Source organism: Sander lucioperca, chromosome 17 (assembly GCF_008315115.2).
Source record: "Sander lucioperca isolate FBNREF2018 chromosome 17, SLUC_FBN_1.2, whole genome shotgun sequence".
In the NCBI taxonomy this organism is placed as follows: Eukaryota; Metazoa; Chordata; class Actinopteri; order Perciformes; family Percidae; genus Sander; species Sander lucioperca.
The window spans coordinates 20,900,890-20,923,389 of NC_050189.1; the positions used below are offsets into that span (position 1 = coordinate 20,900,890).

Consider the following 22,500-nt stretch of genomic DNA (forward strand, 5'->3'; position numbering starts at 1 on the left):
CTGTGGCTCCAACACTGATCTCTGAACTTCTTTTTTAAAGGACAATTCAGATGCAAATGAACCTAGGGGTTAATAACACATGTGTACCGAGTCGACCGTTCTCTGGGATGTGTTGTTATGGTAATCTAATGTGTATTTAGCTTGAAAACAAGCTACAGCAAAACCAGTGGTTAGCTGCTAACGCTAGCTTTCAGGGGCAGAGTGTAAATCACTATTTCTACACCATGTTGTTTGACTGCTCATGACTGTTTTCCAAGATGTTGGCCGTATGTAAACATAAACGCTACTGTCTTTATAATCTATCTTTTTAATAAACTGTCTGCACACATCCAAAGTTCTCAAGGCTTGGGTTTGCATGTAGGGACCCTCATGCTACCGTGGAAGTGTGGTGCTATTTAGAGCCTTGTTAGTGGTGTAGAAATAGTGATTTACCCTCTGCCCCTGAAAGCTAGCGTTACCAGCTAACCACAGGTTAGCGGTAGCTTGTTTAAAGCTAGAGACACATTAGATTAGCATGAAAACATGTCCCAGAGAACGGCCGACTCGGTACACATATGGTATTAACCCCTAGGGTCATTTTGCGCCGGAACTCTCCTTTAAAGGATAATTTTGCAGGGGTGCTTCAGCGAAACCAGTTAACCCTAAATACGTTTAGGAAAAATCCAGCGAGAAACCTCCCCTGACCCTCCCAGTGTCTCCCTGCTTATTAAACTCACCTGGAGGCTCAGGCTGCACAGTTCCTTCACAATAAAAGCACCAACAGGTATTTAGACTAACATTTTGATTCTGATGTCAGAATCAAACTTATACAGCCGAATAAGTCAAACAAAACAGACACTAAAGAAATATTTAATTATCGTACAAGTAAATAAAAATGTAGAAAATTGTTTAAAAAATGTTTAACAAAGCAACGAAAGCGTTGAAAAAAAACTAAAACTGCCTTCAAAACAAGAACACCAACAAAAGAAATATGCCTGCAGGAAGCTGTCATGCAGCTAAATATATGTAGGGCGCGGCTGCGCTGACGTCTGTTTCTACACACAGACGCACACACACACACACAACACACACACACACCACACACCACACCACACTCACACACACACACACCACACACACACACACTCACACACACACACACACACACACACACAGTCACACAACACACACACACACACCACACACAGATACACCACACACACACACACACAGACGAACACACACACACACATACGAGACAGAGCCAGACGAGGGTGCTTTGGGTAACGGCCAGACGAGGGGTGTGGGGGGTAAGGGTCAGAGCCAGACGCGGAGTGTGGGGGGTAAGGGTCAGACGAGGGGTGTGGGGGGTAAGGGCCAGACGAGGGGTGTGGGGGGTAAGGGTCAGAGCCAGACGCGGAGTGTGGGGGGTAAGGGTCAGACGAGGTGTGTGGGGGGTAAGGGCCAGACGAGGGTGTGGGGGGTAAGGGCCAGATGAGGGGTGTGAAAGGGCCAGAGCCAGAAGAGGAGTGTGGGGGGTAAGGGCCAGACTAGGAGTGTGGGGGGTAAGGGCCAGAGCCAGACGAGGGGTGTGAGGGGTAAGGGCCAGACGAGGGGTGTGGCGGGTAAGGGCCAGAGCAAGACGAGGAGTGGGGGGGTAAGGGCCAGACGAGGGTTGGGGGGGTAAGGGCCAGACGAGGGGTGTGGGGGGTAAGGGCCAGAGCCAGACGAGGAGTGTGGGGGGTAAGGGCCAGAGCCAGACAAGGAGTGTGGGGGGTAAGGGCCAGACGAGGAGTGTGGGGGGTAAGGGCCAGAGCCAGACGAGGAGTGTGGGGGGTAAGGGCCAGAGCCAGACGAGGAGTGTGGGGGGTAAGGGCCAGACGAGGAGTGTGGGGGGAGGGCCAGACGAGGAGTGTGGGGGATAAGGGCCAGACGAGGAGTGTGGGGGGTAAGGGCCAGACGAGGAGTGTGGGGGGTAGGGCCAGACGAGGGTTTTGGGGGGTAAGGGCCAGAGCCTGACGAGGAGTGTGGGGGGTAAGGGCCAGACGAGGAGTGTGGGGGGAGGGCCAGACCGAGGAGTGTGGGGGGTAGGGCCAGACGAGGAGTGTGGGGGTAAGGGCCAGACGAGGAGTGTGGGGGTAAGGGCCAGACGAGGGTTTTGGGGGGTAAGGGCCAGAGCCTGACGAGGAGTGTGGGGGAAAGGGCCAGACGAGGGGTGTGGGGGGTAAGGGCTAGAGCCAGATGGGAGTGTGGGGGAAGGGCCAGACGGATGTGGGGGGTAAAGGGCCGACGAGGGGTGAGCCACAAGGGGTGTCGGGGGAAGCGCCAGAGCCAGACGAGGATTGTGGGGGGTAAGGGCCAGACGAGGAGTGTGGGGGAGGGCAGACGAGGAGTGTGGGGGGTAAGGGCCAGACGAGGAGTGTGGGGGGTAAGGGCCAGACGAGGAGTGTGGGGGTAAGGGCCAGAGCCAGACGAGGAGTGTGGGGGGTAAGGGCCAGAGCCAGACAGGAGTGTGGGGGGTAGGCAGACGAGGAGTGTGGGGGGTAAGGGCCAGACGAGGAGTGTGGGGGGTAAGGGCCAGACGAGGAGTGTGGGGGAAAGGGCCAGACGAGGAGTGTGGGGGGAAAGGGCCAGAGCCAGACAGAGTGTGGGGGGTAGGGCCAGACGAGGAGTGTGGGGGGTAAGGGCCAGACGAGGAGTGTGGGGGGTAAGGGCCAGACGAGGAGTGTGGGGGGAAAGGGCCAGACGAGGGTGTGGAGGCTAAGGGCCAGACGAGGAGTGTGGGGGGAAAGGGCCAGATGAGGAGTGTGGGGGGTAAGGGCCAGACGAGGGGTGCGGGGGGAAAGGGCCAGACGAGGAGTGTGGGGGGTAAGGGCCAGAGCCAGACGAGGGGTGTGGGGGGGTAAGGGCCAGAGCCAGACGAGGGGTGTGGGGGGTAGGGGCCAGACGAGGGGTGTGGGGGGTAAGGGCCAGAGCCAGACGAGGGGTGTGGGGGGTAGGGGCCAGACGAGGGTGTGGGGGGGTAAGGGGCCCGAGCCAGACAAGGGGTGCGGGGGGTAAGGGCCAGAGAGGAGTGTAGGGGGAGGGCCAGACGAGGAGTGTGGGGGGTACGGGCCAGACGAGGAGTGTGGGGGGTAAGGGCCAGACGAGGATGTGTGGGGGTAAGGGCCAGACGAGGAGTGTGGGGGGTAAGGGCCAGACGAGGAGTGTGGGGGGAAAGGGCAGACGAGGGGTGTGGAGGCTAAGGCCAGACGAGGAGTGTGGGGGAAAGGGCCAGATGAGGAGTGTGGGGGGTAAGGGCCAGACGAGGGGTGCGGGGGGAAAGGGCCAGACGAGGAGTGGTGGGGGGTAAGGGCCAGAGCCAGAACGAGGGTGTGGGGGGTAAGGGCCAGAGCCAGACGAGGGGTGGGGGGTAGCCCAGACGAGGGGTGTGGGGGGTAAGGGCCCGAGCCAACGAGGGGTGTGGGGGGTAGGGGCCAGACTAGTGTGGGGGGTAAGGGCCCGAGCCAGACAGGGGTTGCGGGGGGTAAGGGCCAGACGAGGAGTGTAGGGGGAGGGCCAGACGAGGAGTGTGGGGGTACGGGCCAGACGAGGAGTGTGGGGGGGTAGGGCCGAGCCAGACGCGGGGTGTGGGGGGTAGGGGCCAGAGCCAAGGAGGGGTGTGGGGGGTAAGGGCCAGACGAGGGGTTCGGGGGGTAAGGGCCAGACGAGGGGTGTGGGGGGTAGGGGCCAGACGAGGGGTGTGGGGGTAGGATCGACGAGTGTGGGGGTAGGCCAGAGCCCAGACAGGGTAAGTGGGGTAAGGGCCAGACGAGGAGTGTAGGGGGAGGCCAGACGAGGAGTGTGGGGGGTAGGGGCCAGACGAGGGGTGTGGGGTGTAAGGGCCAGAGCCAGACGAGGGTTGCGGGGTGTAAGTAGGTATTTACTCTATGTCCTCACATAATTTGTCCGTCAGTCAGCAGTTCAGGGACTCATTTGTTGTTTCCATGGCTACACTGTGCCGGATGTAACAGATGAGTCATGTTTCTGATATGTGCAGGAAGCTATTATGCAGACAATTATAGCTTATAGGTGCGGCTGTGTTGACGTCTGTTGTAAACACAGTTATCCCTCCCAGTGTCTCCCCCCCCCTCACATAGTGTGTTATCCCTCCCAGTGTCTCCCCCCCCCTCACATAGTGTGTGTCCCTCCCAGGGTCCCCTCACATAGGTGTTATCCCCCATGTCTCTCACGTAGTGTGTTATCCCTCCCAGTGTCTCCCCCCCCTCACATAGTGTGTTATCCCTCCCAGTGTCTCCCCCCCCTCACATAGTGTGTTATCCCTCCCAGTGTCTCTCACATAGTGTGTTATCCCTCCCAGTGTCTCTCACATAGTGTGTTACCCTCCCAATGTCTCCCCCCCCTCACATAGTGTGTTATCCTCCCAGTGTCTCCTCCCCCCCACATAGTGCGTTACACCTCCCGCTGCTTTAACCCCCCTGTCAGTGTACGGAGTAGAAAAGGAAACCACTTCTTCCTTGTACAGCAACAAGCCTCCCTCCCTCCACCACCACCACCTTCATCAGAATAGCAGAGAGAGTTTCTAGGAGACGGAGACATGTGGACCAGACTACAGGTGAGTTTCTCCCTCTACCTGGCAGGTGACAGCTCACTCATGGCTTCCCTTGTTTAAAGTTGATTTATCAGACATTTAGACTGTCTTAGTTAGGTTTGATGTCAGTTGTAGTTTTTTGTGGGATTTTAATCAGTGTTAAACAAAACTGTTAAATTATACATTTACCTGTTTACATGTTCAATTATACAGTACCTTTTACATGTTAAATTATAGTTACCTGTTTACATGTTAAATTATAGTTACCTGTTTACATGTTAAATTATATAGTTACCTGTTACATGTGAGTTATTACATCAGCAGTTACAGTAATGCTCTGTGCTGTTCTCACATCTACGACAGTCTAAAGTTCTGATTAATAAGTAACGTTCTGCTAGCGTCTGATTGGTTAGTTCAGCTGCATGTTATCAACAAACCAAACAGGTGTCTCAGACCTTATTTGTTTGTAGATATAGCCCACACAGAAGTGTTTACCTGCTGGAACACCTTCTTAAAGGGCCGGTGCAACCAGTAGAGAAAATCATCCCCACATGTTTAATGGTCTCATCAGCTCAGCTGGACTTGTAGGCCATTATATGTTGGCTACTAAAGTACTAGTACTAAAGCTGTAACAGAATGTAGTGGAGTACTAAAGTACTAGTAACTAAGCTGTACAGATGATGTAGTGAGAACTAAGTAACTAGTAACTAAGCTGGAACGGTGAATGTAGCGGAGTACTAAAGTAACTAGTAACAAGCTGTAAGATGATGTAGTGGAGTAACTAAGTACTATAACTAAGCTGTACAGTGAATGTAGCGAGTAACTAAGTACTAGTAACTAAAGCTGTAACAGATGAATGTAGCGGAGTACTAAAGTACCTAGTAACTAAGCTGTACAGATGATGTAGCGGAGTAACTAAAGTAAGTAGTAACTAAGCTGTACCAGATGAATGTAGCGGAGTAACTAAAGTAAGTAGTAACTAAAGCTGTAAACAGATGAATGTAGCGAGTAACTAAGTACTACGTAACTAAGCTGTAACAGATGATGTCGCGTGAGTAAACCTAAGTAACTCGTAACTAAAGCTGTAACAGGGTGAATGTAGCGCGAGTAACTAAGTACTAGTACTAAAGCTGTAACAGTGAATGTAGCGGAGTAACTAAAGTAACTAGTAACTAAAGCTGTAACAGATGAATGTAGCGGAGTAACTAAAGTAACTAGTAACTAAGCTGTAACAGATGAATGTAGCGGAGTAACTAAAGTAACTAGTACTAAAGCTGTAACAGATGAATGTAGCGGAGTAACTAAAGTAACTAGTAACTAAAGCTGTAACAGATGAATGTAGTGGAGTAACTAAAGTAACTAGTAACTAAAGTACTATAACTAAAGCTGTAACAGATAAATGTAGCGGAGTAGAAGTAGAAAGTGCATGAAAAGAAAAGACTCAAGTAAGTACAAGTACCTCAGATGTGGACTGAAGTACAGTACTGGAGTACATGTACTTAGTTACATTCCACAACTTGCCGGAAAGATCACAGATAGAAAACAACCTCGTCGTTAAGGCATGAGAACGAGATAACGAGTTATATAAAAGAGTTCAGCAGCTGGTAGATAATGACGTGTTGGAGCATGTTGGGGGGGTGTGTGTGTGTGTGTGTGTGTGTGTGTGTGTGTGTGTGTGTGTGTCTCTGTGTGTGTGTGTGTGTGTGTGTGTTTGTGCGTGTGTGCGTGTGATTGTGTGTGTGTGTGTGTGTCTTTGTGTGTCTGTGTGTGTGTGTGTGTGTGTGTGTGTGTGTGTGTCTCTCTGTGTGTGTGTCTCTGTGTGTGTGCGTGTGTGTGTCTCTGTGTGTGGTGTGCGTGTGGTGTGTGTGTGTGTGTGTGTGTGTTTTGTGTTGTCTTGTGTGTTGTGTGTGTGTCTCTCTGTGTGTGTGTCTCTGTGCGTGTGTGCGTGTGTGTGTCTCTGTGTGTTGTGGTGTGTGTGTGTGTGTGTGTGGGTTTGTGTGTTTGTGCGTGCGTGTGTGTGTGTTTGTGCATGTGTGTGTCTCTGTGTGTGTGTGTGTGTGTGGTGGGCGTGGTGTGTGCGTGTGTGTGTGTGTGTGGTGTGCGTGTGGTTGCTGTGTGTGTGTGTGGTGTGTGTGGTGTGTGTGTGTGTGGTGTGTGTGTGTGTGTGTGTCGTCGTACGTGTAAAGCAGACTTTACTTTAGGACACTTTATCTTAGGAGACTTTAGTTTCAGGCTGCAATGCATGATGGGTAAAGAGCTGCTAAACAGAGAAGCTGATTGGCTGTGTTTCCATCAGAGCGGCTGTTTCCTGAGTGCTATATGTCTGCTGCTGGTGACCTTTGACTCTGGCTCTGCTCGTAAGACCAGACCCTGTCCCAACATGTTACCCAGGTATGGACCCGTCAGTTTTCCATCCACTGTGTTGGTCGATTATCTGAGTTGGTAAAAGAACTCGTCCTAATAAAGCTGGTGAAAGAGTGTTTCCTCCAACAGCTTTAAAGCCAATAAAACCTGTGTGTAATGACGTTACGTGCTGTTTAGCGGTCAGACTGGTATATCGATTGTTTTGAGACATCTGAGGTGTTTCCATTCCTTTTCTCACTGAATCAACCAACATTCAAGCTACGTTTGCGAACAAAGTTTGGTAACAAAATGGATCGTACCATGCTACCAACAAATGATCAATACTGGCAAGTTGTAATAGAGCTTATGTGCCAGCTGATAGTGCGCTATCATAAGACACAACGACGCTGTGATGATGCAGATGTAGTAAATGCCCGACGACAGCGGCGGCGGCCTGTGGTGTGGGAACGACAGCGCTCCGAACAGTTCTGGGAGGTCGTGGTTCAGAGACCTTTACGAACCCTTGGTTGGAGCATTTTCGGATGACCAGACAACATTTGACCTGTTGTGTAATAGTTTGGGCCCGTCCCTTCCCCAGATGTCGCAGCTATCGCCGTCCGTTCCAACCGAGAGCGTATCGCATTACGCTCTACAAACTGGCTCCATGAGAACAGAGTGGTAGGAGAAACTTTGGAGTCAGCAAAACCACCGTGCACCTCCGTGTGTTTACACCGTGTGCAACGCCATACGAACGAGGATGGTGTGAAGGTATATATACCTGGAGTGGATGAGGCGCATGATATCTCGCTGCCTCGCCAGAGCGCACCTTGTGCCACAGGTGTATGGCCAATAGACGGACTCACGTCCCCATTAGACCCCCTGCTGGAGGCTGCTGGGATTTTGCAATAGAAAATCAATAGCACCGCTGAGAGACGGCTCTCTTCTTTGAGACATGTATCGCTGTCTGAGCACCTTCCATTTACTCCGCAGGACGTCCCCACGGCTTGTCCTATCCTTTGTTGGTCATTTCTTTCACGAGTTCCGATAATGATGGCATTTCTTAGATTTTGCTATCAAAATAGCCGTTATATTTTGCTTGTAAATTAAATTCAAAAGTCTCTGGTCTCCTCGTTGGTCCCACTTCCATCTGTCTTTGACCCCGCCATGTGTGCAAACAGAGGAAATACAGGGCAGAAATGAACTACAACTTTTTCTTCTTTGTTTTGTGGCAGGTTGCAACCATAAAATGACCTAAAACTTAATTGCAATTCATTATTTATTCAGCAATAGCGTTTCCATCAGCATTTATCGATCAGATAAATCCAGTGAGACCGCACGTATTTCCTTTGAGTCGATATTCATGAAATCAATCGAATTTGACTGTTTCCATGAGGCATTTTACATTCAATATATCACTTAATTCAGATAACCACGTGTGGATGGAAACTAGCTACCGCGCAGTAAATCCTCCGGAGCACAACATGAATCTGACTTCCTGTCTTTGATTTGCAGGTTACTTTATGATAAAGAACTGTTCTGTTAACAGCCGCAGAGGATGGAGGGATCCAGTGTAGACCCTGTACAGACCTCGGTACACACACACACACCACACACACACATCACACACACACACACACACACACACACACACACACACACACACCACAGAGACCACACCCACACACACCACACATAGACGCACACATCACAGCACACAACACACGCACACACACACACCCCCACACCGCCAACACAGAACAGATACGCACCACACACACACACACACACACTACACAAACCCCACCACACACACACACACACACACACAGCACATACAGAGACATCACCCAGCCTCTCACCACAAATACAGATACCACAACACGACTCTCACACACACATCACTACACAACACACACATGACAACACAGCACACAGGCACCATACACACCACACACACACACCAAGCACACACCACAGATACACACACACATACTCTCACAGACACAAAGACCTATACACACACACAGACTCCTCAACACAACACACCACACACCACAACAGACATACACCACCCACACACATACACACCACACACACGATAGCACACACACAATCACCCACACATATACACAACACACATCAGACAAAGACACCTCACATACAGACTCTCCCCACAACACACACACTAACACACACACACACAGATAGACACCACACACACACACCAACCACACAGCACACACACTAGACACACACGGACATACTCTCATACCCACAAATGACCATAGACACACACACATACTCTCACACACACACACAACACACACACACGGACATACACACACACACCACATACAACACACACATCACACAACACAATCCACACACATATACCACACCATACGACAAATACACGCACCCAGCTCTCACCCACACACACCTATACACCCCTACACACCCAATACCCTCACACACACACACACACACTCACACAAAACACACTACCCCACACGACACACACACAGATACACACACCACACACATATACACACTCAGCACACTCACACACACACACACACTCACCGACACACACACAGACACACACACACACACACACACACACACCACACACACACTCTCTCTGACTGGTTGATTTGTGTCCTCTACGTCTCTCAGGAAACTCTGGTTAATTGTTTCCACGTTTGCGACTCGTTGTGTTCAAGAATAGCTCAGCTGTCGTCATGGTGACGAGGCCCAACCTGCAGGTAACCTTTCACACCTGAGACACCAATGACCTTCCAGCTGAAGAAGTTTGGATAGAAAGTTGAAGTGTAACAAGTTGTTTCTGTTGTTCACAGCGTCTGCTGCTGACGTCGGATCACCCTCACTGTGACGTAAGAATCACTTTAATAGGATCAAGTCTTCACACGGCAATACTGACAATAATGTTAACATGTCTTATATCTGTACATGATGATGTACGTATATACAGAATATTGACAATAATTTCCAACATCTGTCTTATATCTGTACATGAATGATGTACGTATACTACAGAATACTGACAATAATGTTCAAACATCTGTCTTATATCTGTAACTGAATGATGTACGTATACTACAGAATACTGACAATAATGGTTCAATCATCTCTCTATGTTTTTGTCGTAGATATCTTCTGTTCCTGTTCTGCTGCTCGCCGTGTGTCTCGCCATGCTGTCCCGCTGGAAACGGCAACCCAAGAAAACATACGTGAACTACTCACTCATCACATGACAACTTTTATCAGATCACTGAAAAAACATCTCAAAAACTGTCCAAAAATTATCTTTTATTTGGTGTTTTTCTCGCTTTTCAACATTTTTGAACCGCTTTTCCGTACGGGCGTTGTTTTCTCTGACTCGGCGCGTTGTTTCCTCTGACTCGGCGCGTTGTTTCCTCTGACTCGTTGTTTCCTCTGACTCGTTGTTTCCTCTGACTCGTTGGTTTCCCTGACTCTACCGGCACGTGTTTCCTCGGACTCGGCACGTGTTTCCTCTGAGCTCGGCGCGTTGTTTCTTCTGACTCGGCACGTGTTCTCTGACTCGTTGTTTCCTCTGACACGTTGTTTCCTCTACTCGGCACGTTGTTTCCTCTGACTCGTTTGTTCCTCTGACTCGTTGTTTCCTCTGACTCGTTGTTTCCTCTGACTCGGCGCGTTGTTTCCTCTGACTTGGCACTTGTTTTCCTCTGACTCGTTGTGTCTGACTCGCACGTTGTTTCCTCTGCTCGTTGTTCTCTGACTCGGCACGTTGTTTCCTCTGACTCGGCACATTGTTTCCTCGACTCGTTGTTTCCTCTGACTCGTTGTTTCGCTCTGACTCGGCACGTTGTTTCCTTCTGACTCGGCTCGTTTGTTTCCTCTGACTCGGCACGTTGTTTCCTCTGCTCGCTCGTTGTTTCCTCTGACTCACTCGTTGTTGTCCTCTGACTCGGCTCGTTGTTTCCTCTGCTCGGCGCGTTGTTCCTCTGACTCGGCTCGTTGTTCTCTGACCGGCGCGTTGTTTCCTCTGCACTCGGCTCGTTGTTTCCTCTGACTCGGCGCGGTTGTTTCCTCTGACTCGGCGCGTGTTTCCTCTGACTCGGCGCGTTGTTTCCTCTGACTCGGCGCGTTGTTTCCTCTGACTCGGCCGTTGTTCCTCTGACTCGGCGCGTTGGTCCTCTGACGTCGGCGGTGTTCCTCTGACTCGGACTCGTTGGTTTCCTCTGCCTACGGCGCGTTGTTCCTCTGACTCAGTCTATGTCCTTGACGTTCCACTTCTGGGATTTCTCTGGTTCTGCAGGAAATTCCTCCGAAGCGTGTATTTCGGCCAGATGTCGTCTCCTTCTCTGTCTCTGTGTTGGCGTTCTAACCTCCGCTGATTTGTGAGGACTATGGTTAACTGCTCCCAGATCACTGCAGGGTAAATCCAGACAGCTAGCTAGACTATCTGTCCAATCTGAGTTTTTCTGTTGCACGACTAAACTACTTTGAACGTCCACATGTTCCACCAAAACAAGTTCCTTCCTGAGACTATTTAGCAGAGGCACCGTGGCTCCGTCGAGCTAGCCCCGCCCAAGATGATTGTGATGGTTTAAGACATGCCAATAAACCAGAGCATGTTTGACTCAGCATGTTTTTCTCTGACTGCATAGCCAGACCTTCCTCCGCGGCGGTTGGAGAGGGTCTGGCTGTGCGAGACTACCTTGACTCAGCGTTTTGTTTCCTCTGCAGGTCAGTTTAGCGCGTGACTGAAGATGACAGCTGAGATCCAGTTTCTCTCCGTGGCAACAGAACACAATACTGTCGGCCCGGATCCAGAGAGGCATACTGGGGCAGGTTCAGTCCACATGTAGGCTAGGTTAACCCCAGTTTAGTTTAGTCTAGATATAGTCCAGGTTTAGTTTAGGGTTAGCCCAGGTTAGTATCGTCTGGATACAGTCCGTTTAAGTTTAGTCTAGATTCGCCCAGGTTTAGTTTAGTCTAGATTGCCCAGTTTCAGTCTGGTTTAGCCCAGGTCAGTATAGTCTAGATCAGCTGATCTCTAACGTATCAGAATGAACATTTAATCAACTCAAGTTATAACTTTTATTATATTATATGTAAATATATATACTATATATTATATTTATATATATATATATATATATATTATAGTAGTTATTCATAGTGAGTTCAAGTTCTCAGTTTTAAATTTTGGAAACCGTTATATAGTAAACAACGGTACCTTTTCTCCAGCTTCATGTAGTTAAAGGACACTTCTTGACTTTTTTTTGACAATGTCACTATTTTACACTTTTTTCATAGATTTTTTTTACTTTCGTCGTTTATCCACATAGTTTCCTTTTGTTGACGCCTTTTTCGTGTATATTCACTCAATAACAATGATTAATCTATTGAAAACAAATCTAATTGATGTTGTGTTACACTTCATAAGATGTGTGTTCGTAACTCGAGGTTTACTTGCTGTTCGGCCCGGACCGCGAGACAGGAACGGGTCTAGGCTCCTGATGTGTCAGAGGTTCTGGAGATATGAGCTTCTTAAAGAATGGCTCCATCTTTACTTTAATAACTACGGAGCGAAAGAATCACTCATAATCTGTGTTCACCTTCACCCCCAAAAAAAGTCACACAAGCATAAAATAATCATAAAACATGCCTCAAAAGTGACAAAACAAATGCTAAACCTTGTCAAAGAGCGCCAAAAAATGTCAAAAATTTTAAAATACTTTTAAAAAAAGTGTAGACAGAAATTCCTCTGATCAGACAGTTACTCTGATCACACCGTTCTCATTCCAAACTGGTAGAATCAGGACGTTTGGACAGTGGCTGTCAGCGTCTGATGCGATGAAAAGGCGTCTTTCAGCGTGTTAGTGTAACGCCCCGGGAGAGCAGCGTTAGAGAGGATTTAGAGAGTAGTATGTAAGGAGGTTGGTTGGGGGGGTGGATGGGTCAACCAGGACTTTCAGCAGGAGAGCAGGTCACGTCCCGCTGGTCACGCTGGCTATAGTCACTTTTTACTTTCCTCCCGCGTGTCACAGAACCGTACGCCCACACACGACCTTTTCCTAAACCCAAACATCCCGTTCTTCCCGCGTGTAACGAACCGAAGCCACCCACGACTTTTCCTTCCCAATAGTCCCGACCAAGCGTGTTTACTTACAGCGCTAAAGGGACGGCATAGTCCCGACCAAGAGCTTTACTTAAAGTGCTAAAGGGCCGGCAATAGTCCCGACCAAGAGCGTTTACTTAAAGGGCTAGAAGTGACGGCACAAATAAGTCCCGACCAGAGCGTTTACTTAACGTGCAAAGGGACGGCATCAATAGTCCCGCCAGATGTTACTTATGCGCTAAGGCAGCATAGTCCCGCCAAGACGTTTACTTATAGCGCTAAAGGGACGACAATAGTCCCGACCAAGCGCGTGTACTTATAGCGCTAAGGGACGGCAATAGTCCCGACCAGCGCGTTTACTTATAGCGCTAAGGACGGCAATATTCCCGACCAAGAGCGTTTACTTAAAGTGCTAAAGGGCGGCAATAGTCCCGACCCAGAGCGTTTACTTACAGTGCTAAAGGGACGGCAATAGTCCCGACCAAGGCGTTTACTTATTGCGCTAAGGGACGGCAATAGTCCGACCAGCGCGTTTACTTATAGCGCTAAAAGGGACGCAATAGTCCCGACCAAGAGCGTTTACTTATAGCGCTAAAGGGACGACAATAGTCCCGACCAAGCGCGTTACTTATAGCGCTAAGGGACGGCAATAGTCCCGACCAAGCGCGTTTACTTATAGCGCTAAAGGACGGCAATAGTCCCAACCAAGCGCGTTTACTTATAGCGCTAAAGGGACGGCAATAGTCCCGACCAAGCGCTGTTTACTTATAGCGCTAAAGGAGACTTTTAGCGTCAATAAGACAACAAAGGCACCTGACCAAGCGTCCATATTTACATGATGAGTGTGAGAATGTGTTGCTCTGATATAGACAGGTACTCTGAGATGGACAGGTACTCTGAGATGGACAGTTACTCTGAGATGGACATTTACTCTGACATAGACAGTTACTCTGATATAGACAGTTACTCTGCGATGGACAGGTACTCTGAGATGGACAGGTACTCTGAGATGGACAGGTACGTCTGATAATGATCTGAGATACTTCGGTGAGTACTCTTACATGTACATTTGGACAGGGTGGTGCACGGCTGCTCTGCACTGACAGGAAATGGTCTTGGCGGTATTAGGCTTTTATTCAAGCCAATGAACAATCAACACAAAGATAATGACATTTTGTGAAAAATCCATTAAAACATTACTCAGGCTTATACTGCCATATGAAAATACATTTGTTAAAAAACATTCAGATAACACATTACATTTATGGATCATGGGGACACAATGAGACCTCTATGTGGAGGCTTCCCTGTGGGATCTACATATTGTATGTGCATAGATGGCTGTGTTTTATGGCTCACAGGGACACATGAAGACCTCTATGTGGAGGCTCCCCTGTGGGTTCTACTATTGTATGTGCATAGATGGCTGTGTTAAAACAAATGTTCATGACGGGTCCAACTTAACATGAGTTTGAGCAAATCTGTTGTTTGTCTACCTAGAGTAAATTATGTTTATTTTCAAATCCTTGTGATAAGGATGTCCATTTTTAGTAAATCGTGTGGTTTTGTTTTAATCTAGAGGAGGACGCCAAGAAGAAATGGAGGAACTTAAGGGATAAGTACAGGAAGGAGCACATAGCAGCGAAGGAGAGAGCAAGCCCTTCCCTGACATACCTGGTCCTTTACGGTCCCTAGAGAACCCCTACCCTGACATACCTGGTCCTTTACAGTCCCTACAGACCCGTACCCTGACACACCCAGGGTCTCATTCATAAATTGTGCGTAGATGCTTACTAAAAGTGTACATATGCCGAAAGCCAAAAATGGCGTACGCCAAAAAAAATTATATTTATAAAACCATGCATACATACATCTGTAACAATGTTCCCTTTATAGATCACAGATTACCCACAAGTGTGCGTATGTGAATCAGCCTCTTATCCGCCCTGTACACGCCCATTTTTAACCATGAATAGTCAATGCAGAGCACCTCGTGAATGCTGATCATATGTTAGTGACCCTGGCAGTTGTTCTTTTCATCACGCCAAATCATGACCACTGGTGAGAAAAAGCAAAAAACTTCTCAGATGTTCAGAATTGCTGCAACTTGAATTAAAATTTCGGCCTGTTCTTGCCCAGTGTAGGGAACCTGATCTATAACTCGTGTATTAATATACATCCAAAACGGCAGACATTACGGCACTCGGGGACAGCTTCGATATACCAGACATATATGATGAGATTTACAGAGCTATATATTATATCCAAACAAGCCTTGGTGATAAAGTTGAAGATTATATATAATTTTATATAAAACACTTAGTTGTCTGACATTTCCCTCTGGAACAGCCGGTTTGCCCCCCAGAGTGGTGAGGACCTGTATTGGACCGGGATGGCACGGTTTCCGGTGCGTTGCCCTCTATGCTGGACCCAGTTCAGTACATAGATCCAAGAGCTCAGCTTTAGGGAATCTAATCGTCATATTAGCCAGTCATCGTCATGATCCCTGAAGTCTCTTTCTCCTCCTGATTCTTCCGTTAGCGTAGTCCTCCTGCAGGCCAGCTGTGCCATCATGCAGCATTACACACGGAGGTCACCGCAGTATTTATATGTTTACAACAATTTGTGATTGTTACACCTTGCCAAAAGAAAGTGTTATAGCAAACACACTTTTCTTCATGCAGGTTTTGTCACCAACAGTATTAAGTTCGGACTGATAACAAGGACATTAGGGTAACGATTGTGCGAGAGTTTAACGCTGTATATTCAGACTTTGACATTTGATGATATATGCTCAGTATATTTAGTTATGTACACTGTGTTCTGCCGTTATCTAATGCTAGGTATTTGATGCTATCCTGTATCCAGTCGTCATCTCCTCCTCCTGCGCTCTGTAGCGGACATGTGACGGTGAGTCAGCGCCAATTAAACATTTAAGAACTAATTTTTATTTAGATTTCAGTTGGAGGTGTTTATGGAACATTATCACTCAGTACAATCGCAAATAACATTATATAATCTTCATGGTAACGTGGATGATATGGAGTGAAGAACTGTGCGTGAGGCATCAATACTTTGGGGCTGTCAAACAATTCATTTTTTCTTAATCGCAATATCGCTTAATTTCTATAGTTAATCATGATCATGATGATCGCATGTTTATCACATTATTAGATTCTATTATTTTGCATTTCAGAACAGTTTTTAAGTCCATATTAACATGGAAAGTAATTCTTACCAGTGTATCTTGACTGGGAATCAATGAATGCAAGAAAGTTAATTTATGAACTTGCTTTAAGATTTGTATTTGTTTGTTATTTATTTATTTATTTATTTATTTACTGTAAACAAAAGAAAATGTGTGAATCTAGTCACACATTTGAATCTAGAGTCAATATAGTGTTTAATAACTCCTAAATAATGTTGATTCCTCACTGAGGAACTACTGTCCTCACACGGCCATGTATGAGACAGGTCAGAACATGCCAACCGTAGTACGTCTTTAAGACCGGTCCTCTACGATGCTGACAGGTCTGCAGGTAGTTGCCACCCATTTCACAAGAGCTGTAGTAATTTTTGGGATTTGGTTTCATCCACAGGTTGGCAAGTAGCACTCTCTAAAATACTGCTTTGCCTGAGCCCACTAGCATCAACCTGAGTCCCGTTAACTGAACTATATGCTTAGCCGGTGATATTTAATTCAGCTTTACACAACGTGCATGTGGCTTTCGACTTGCCTACGGCCGTCCAGGAGTTCTGAAAATAAAAAGCTCCATTCAGAGTTATTGCTGCTGTGTTTCTCCATCATGCTGCAGCAGCAGCAGCAGGATGTGTTAGGAGGAAGTGGCAGCTTGATGAGAAGTAACGGTGCTGCAATGGTCAAAATAGTAGCCTGTTAGGACCACGCCAAGCCCAGGGAAGTGTAAAATAAAATAATAAATCACGGCATGTGATTAATGTGATTAAATAAAATGAACGCGTTATGCTCGGCCCTTATCGCATCGCGATTAACACGTTAATGCTGACAGCCCTAATTACGAGTAATCGTTATTCCCACATTTACTTTCTGCAGTCTGACTCCAGTTCACCACCTCACCATCTGCGTCACCAGGTCCTATTGTCTCCAAAATGTGCGTACGCATGGGTCAGAGTTCGCGTGGAGGACCGCACATTCTCCCGTCAAGTTTGTTTTTTAGAATCAAAACCCTACGTTTATAATGAGACCCCAGGTCCTTTACAGTCCCTGCAGAACCCCTACCCTGATACACCTGGCCCTGCAGAACCCCTACCCTGATACACCTGGCTCTGCAGAACCCCTACCCTGACACACCACTGGCCCTGCAGAACCCCTACCCTGACACACCTGGCTCTGCAGAACCCCTACCCTGATACACCTGGCCCTGCAGAACCCCTACCCTGATACACATGGCCCTGCAGAACCCCTACCCTGATACACCTGGCTCTGCAGAACCCCTACCCTGACACACCTGGCCCTGCAGAACCCCTACCCTGACACCACCTGGCCCTGCAGAACCCCTACCTGACACACCTGGCCCTGCAGAACCCCCTACCCTGACACACCTGGCCCTGCAGAACCCATACCCTGACACATCTGGTCCTTAACACCAGAGCCCCTGTGTCCAAAGAGCCGACCCAAAAGATAAAATGCAGAGCTCTCTGAGTTTGAGAACCACGTAATCGGTGACTGTCAAGCAACCCAAATGAGTGGCACTCTATCTGGAGTGGATCTTATCTGGCTTCTAGGCTCCAAAGACATTCCTCTGCAAAGAGACAGCCGCTCACATTACGCATTGAGCTGTTGATATGGGAAGCAGAGTTGGGCAGTGACACAAACATTTACAAACTTCTTTGACATTTGCATTTTGTGTGTTTCTGTTTATTGTGTGTGCAATACAGGACAGCAATTCATATTTCTGTTTGTGTTTAATATTTAAAAACAATTCAAATTGTTTATTTTGAGTGTATTAAAGATTTTGAATATTACTTGTATCTTATTCCTTATTAGTTACTCTTTCAGTATGTCACGGGATGTTTATACTTTAAACAATAATCACTTATTTTTATATTCTGTTATATCATTGTCTTACCAGATGGTCAGATTTATCCTAAAAGTGCATTTTGAGTGGCCACAGGAATACCACACCGCTTTACAATATTTATAAATATAACAGATACATGGTAGTTGTAATATAACTGCTCGGATGGCCGAATCTGAGAAACATACCTATATATATATACATATATACATATATATATATATATATATATATATATATATATATATATATATATACAGTACCTCACAAAAGTGAGTACACCCCTCACATTTTAATAAATATTTCATTATATCTTTTAATGGGACAACACTGAAGAAATTACACTTTGCTACAATGTAAAGTATGAAGTGTACAGCTTGTATAACAGTGTAAATGTGCTGTCACCTCAAAATAACTCAACACACAGCCATTAATGTCTAAACCGCTGGCAACAAAAGGGAGTACACCCCTATGTTAATCCCATAGAGGCAGGTAGGGAGTAGTATGAAAAGCACTGGCGTGAGACCGGGTTGGCATATACGTACTTGGAACTTTGTTCTCATTCAGGTGAAGCACTACTAGTTGGGCTGATTGATCTGCATGCAGCACCTGAAAAGCTCTGGTGTTACTTCTGCAAATCCCAGTAGCAGAGCTTTGCCTGAATGAGAATGTAGATCCAAGCATGTACATGCTTAGAAGATAGCTGTGTCTCATGTCACATTGTATTTGTACACTGTAATTATATTAGTCACACTATGCAAATAGGATGATGTATGCAACATACATAGAAAAAAAATACTCTCATACTTCAACCATTTGGTCACCAGACTGCAACCCTAAAATATACAATATACATGAATATTCAATGATGGATTAAACAAGATGAACTATCCCATGTCTACCTATCCTTCACTAACAGGTGTTTTCCTTTTAAAGGACATGCCAATATTTTAAATATTATCCCCCAGAGTTGGATAAGATGATCCATACCCTTCTCGTCACTGTGCGTGCAGTAATTCAATCTGATGCACCACCATTAGCCTAGATTAGCATAGCTCATTGACCAACTAGCCTATCTCCCAAAAGTGACAAAAGAATGCTTGGTTAAATAGACATTCAATAGATCTCCAAAAAAGCTCTGCTTTTAACGTGCCATGTCATTTAGAGGTGTTTAGATGCCTATCCAGCTAAAGGAAGGTGGAAAATGATTTTTCTGCCTCTTGGTGTGTAAACAAACACAAAACCCCTCAACACTCTTAGGTGGGGACGAGCGTGGGTGACATTCCTTGACAGAGTTGGATCAGCACAGCCCTTCCTCCTCTGTGTTGGAGAAAAGACGAGTAGTATCCAGAAGTTTTACGTCATCCTCGATCAGAAGGCGCAACAGCTGTGGCTGCCTTCGACGAACTGTTTAAGGCCCATTTCATCTTTGGTGTATCCTACGATGAGGCCTTGTGCAACTTCTTCACTTCATTCAGACTACCGTGTATGGGACTGACGTCGGCACTACAAAATAGAGTCCACGGGTCAAGGAAATCCGGGCAAAAGTTGATCATATTGAGGTTTGAAAATGTTCACCTGTTACATTTCCAAGGTACAGCACAAAAGTTTCTCCGTCAACATTTGAAGTTTAGTCATGCTTTGTACCCAGGACGTACATTGCATTTGAATTGTGGCACGAAGTGGGTGTTCTTCTGTTTTTTACATGTATGTTCAGGAAACATTTATTGAGAGTACATGGAGACTGTGTAGCTTCAAGTTCTGTTGATTCTTTGGACAATGTTGACAGTAATGTTATTGTTCCTGATCCACTGCCAAGTGCAGTTTCTCTCGTCAGTTACCCAGCTGCTCTTGAAAAAAGACAGTTACTGGATATGTGTAGCTCTATTACAAGCAAGTACAAGCATCTGGAGTCTCTGAAAGTAGTGTGCAGTCTTTAGTTGGTTCAATAGAGGAATTTGTAAATGACGTCCATGTCCAAGCACAGGACACTGTTCTTAAATGTCTTTCATCTGAGGTAACTAAACAAACTCTACATAAAGTTAAAGACTGTTTTGAGCAGCTCAAAAATCAATTTTCATTCCTCAATACTGAAAATAAGAGGCAAAGACATGTTGAGAAAAAATGGAAAATGGTTGAACCAGTAGAGCATGTTCTTGGTGTGCGTTATGATCTACGCAACAATAGACTACTGGTGTATACAGTCACATTCCTGTTTATGACAAATTTGTTTATGTGCCTTTTTGGTAACTCTTGAGTCAATGTTTACCAACCGGCAACTCAGCAACTGTTTCCAGCAAGTAAAGCATCATGAAGATGACATTTTCAAGACATTAATGATGGGTTATATTCAGAAACCATCCATCATTTTCACAGCAACAACATGCTCTTCAAATTCAGCTTTATTATGACTATATTTTGAAACGACCAATCCGCTAGGATCTAAAAAGGGAATTCACAAACTTGGCTGTGTGTTACTTTTTAAAGAAATTTGCCAATGAAGCTGAATTGAGTTTTGATGAACATTCATCTTGTGGTGCTTTTTCATTCAGAGGACTTGAAGTATGGTTTTGATCCAATCCTACAGCCTCTTGTTCATGACTAAAGGTTTTGGAGACACAGGGAATCCAGGTGCCCTTTTCAGATACACCATTAAAGGGCTCTGTTGTTCAGGTCACTGCGGATCATTTAGCTATACAATGGACATCTTGGTATGGTTGAATCGTTCAGTGCAACTTACTGTTGTCGATTTTGTTTACTGACAAAACACGTTTGCAGTCAGTCTGTAGCGAGGATGACCCAGACTTACTTCTTCACACAAAGGAGCTCTATTCAGAACACTGCAAAGCCATGGCACCAAATGCCACTCTAGTGTTAGGTGTCACTCACTTGGTGTTAGGAGAGCCTGTCCCCTAAACGCACTGCAATTCTTTCATTCCTCAGACAGTTATGCAGTGGATATTATGCACGACCTACTAGAAGGTGTAGTACAGTATGAGTTAGAGCTTCTTGTTCAGTATTTGGTGAAGGACCTCATCTCTCAAAGGATTCAGAGCTTTAACTACGGCTACAGTGAGAGAAAGAAGAGACCCAGTGGAGTCAAAGTTAATGATGACAGCAGTATGACCTCAGGCTCAAAGCCATCCAGTCTGGGTGCCTCCTGCTAAATACTCCCTTGATTTTTGGAGACCTAGTTGACCAGAACAACAGTTATTGGAATAAGATTATGCTTTTGATTCAGACATTGTATTCTCGCCAAAAATAACAGCTGGTATGACTTATTTGAAGCACCACATTTCTGACCATCATGAACTTTATAAGTTGGTGTTTACAGATAAGAGACTCATCCCAAAGCATCATCTGATGACTCACTCCTCCAGATGTATTAGGAAATAGATCCACTTACACACATGTGGTGACCGGGTCAGGGTACTCAAGTATAATCCGTTTTTCATTTTAAACCAAAAACAAAAATCTTAACTGACTGTTGTTGTCGGTGGTCTGTCTGTCTATCTGATGAGCTGTATGGTGCAAGATGAATTTCCGAAAGGATCACTAAATGTCTATCTATCTATCCATCTAAAAGGGCTTCATTGTTGTTGCAAGTCAAGTCTGCACATTAGCTGCCATTGAACATTTGAATGTGAAGAAGAAGCTGCCATGTTGCCTCCTCCTCCTCCTGGTGTGGCCTCCTCCTCCTCCTGGTGTGGCCTCCTCCTCCTCCTGGTGTGGCCTCCTCCTCCTCCTTGTGTGGCCTCCTCCTCCTCCTGGTGTGGCCTCCTCCTCCTCCTGGTGTGGCCTCCTCCTCCTCCTGGTGTGGCCTCCTCCTCCTCCTCCTCCTGGTGTGGCCTCCTCCTCCTCCTGGTGTGGCCTCCTCCTCCTCCTCCTCCTGGTGTGGCCTCCTCCTCCTCCTCTCCTGGTGTGGCCTCCTCCTCCTCCTCCTGGTGTGGCCTCCTCCTCCTCCTGGTGCGGCCTCCTCCTCCTCCTCCTCCTCCTGGTGTGGCCTCCTCCTCCTCCTGGTGTGGCCTCCTCCTCCTCCTCCTGGTGTGGCCTCCTCCTCCTCCTCCTCCTGGTGTGGCCTCCTCCTCCTCCTGGTGTGGCCTCCTCCTCCTCCTCCTGGTGTGGCCTCCTCCTCCTCCTCCTGGTGTGGCCTCCTCCTCCTCCTGGTGTGGCCTCCTCCTCCCTCCTCCTCCTGGTGTGGCCTCCTCCTCCTCCTCTCCTCCTGGTGTGGCCTCCTCCTCCTCCTGGTGTGGCCTCCTCCTCCTCCTCCTCCTGGTGTGGCCTCCTCCTCCTCCTCCTCCTGGTGTGGCCTCCTCCTCCTCCTGGTGTGGCCTCCTCCTCCTCCTCCTCCTGGTGTGGCCTCCTCCTCCTCCTCCTGGTGTGGCCTCCTCCTCCTCCTC

General features: G+C 47.1%; 1 protein-coding gene and 3 long non-coding RNA genes across 4 annotated transcripts in view; 2 read left to right on the forward strand and 2 right to left on the reverse strand.

Moving 5' to 3' along the window:
* LOC118493577 overlaps positions 1-14,799 on the reverse strand; it is a 151,623-nt gene extending 136,824 nt beyond the window's left edge. Inside the window, exon 1 of the long non-coding RNA XR_004895522.1 lies at positions 14,718-14,799. This is a non-coding gene — a long non-coding RNA (uncharacterized LOC118493577). The remainder of the gene's footprint in view (positions 1-14,717) is intronic.
* Positions 1-22,500, reverse strand: part of LOC116034141 (hemicentin-1-like) — a 1,482,957-nt gene that overhangs the window by 1,200,420 nt on the left and 260,037 nt on the right. The gene's annotated exons all lie outside the window — the stretch shown is intronic.
* Positions 4,526-6,925, forward strand: LOC118493584. Its single transcript, XR_004895529.1, has 2 exons — positions 4,526-4,594; positions 6,867-6,925. It is a non-coding gene; the product is annotated as an uncharacterized LOC118493584 (long non-coding RNA).
* Positions 14,692-17,489, forward strand: LOC118493583. Its single transcript, XR_004895528.1, has 2 exons — positions 14,692-14,762; positions 17,273-17,489. It is a non-coding gene; the product is annotated as an uncharacterized LOC118493583 (long non-coding RNA).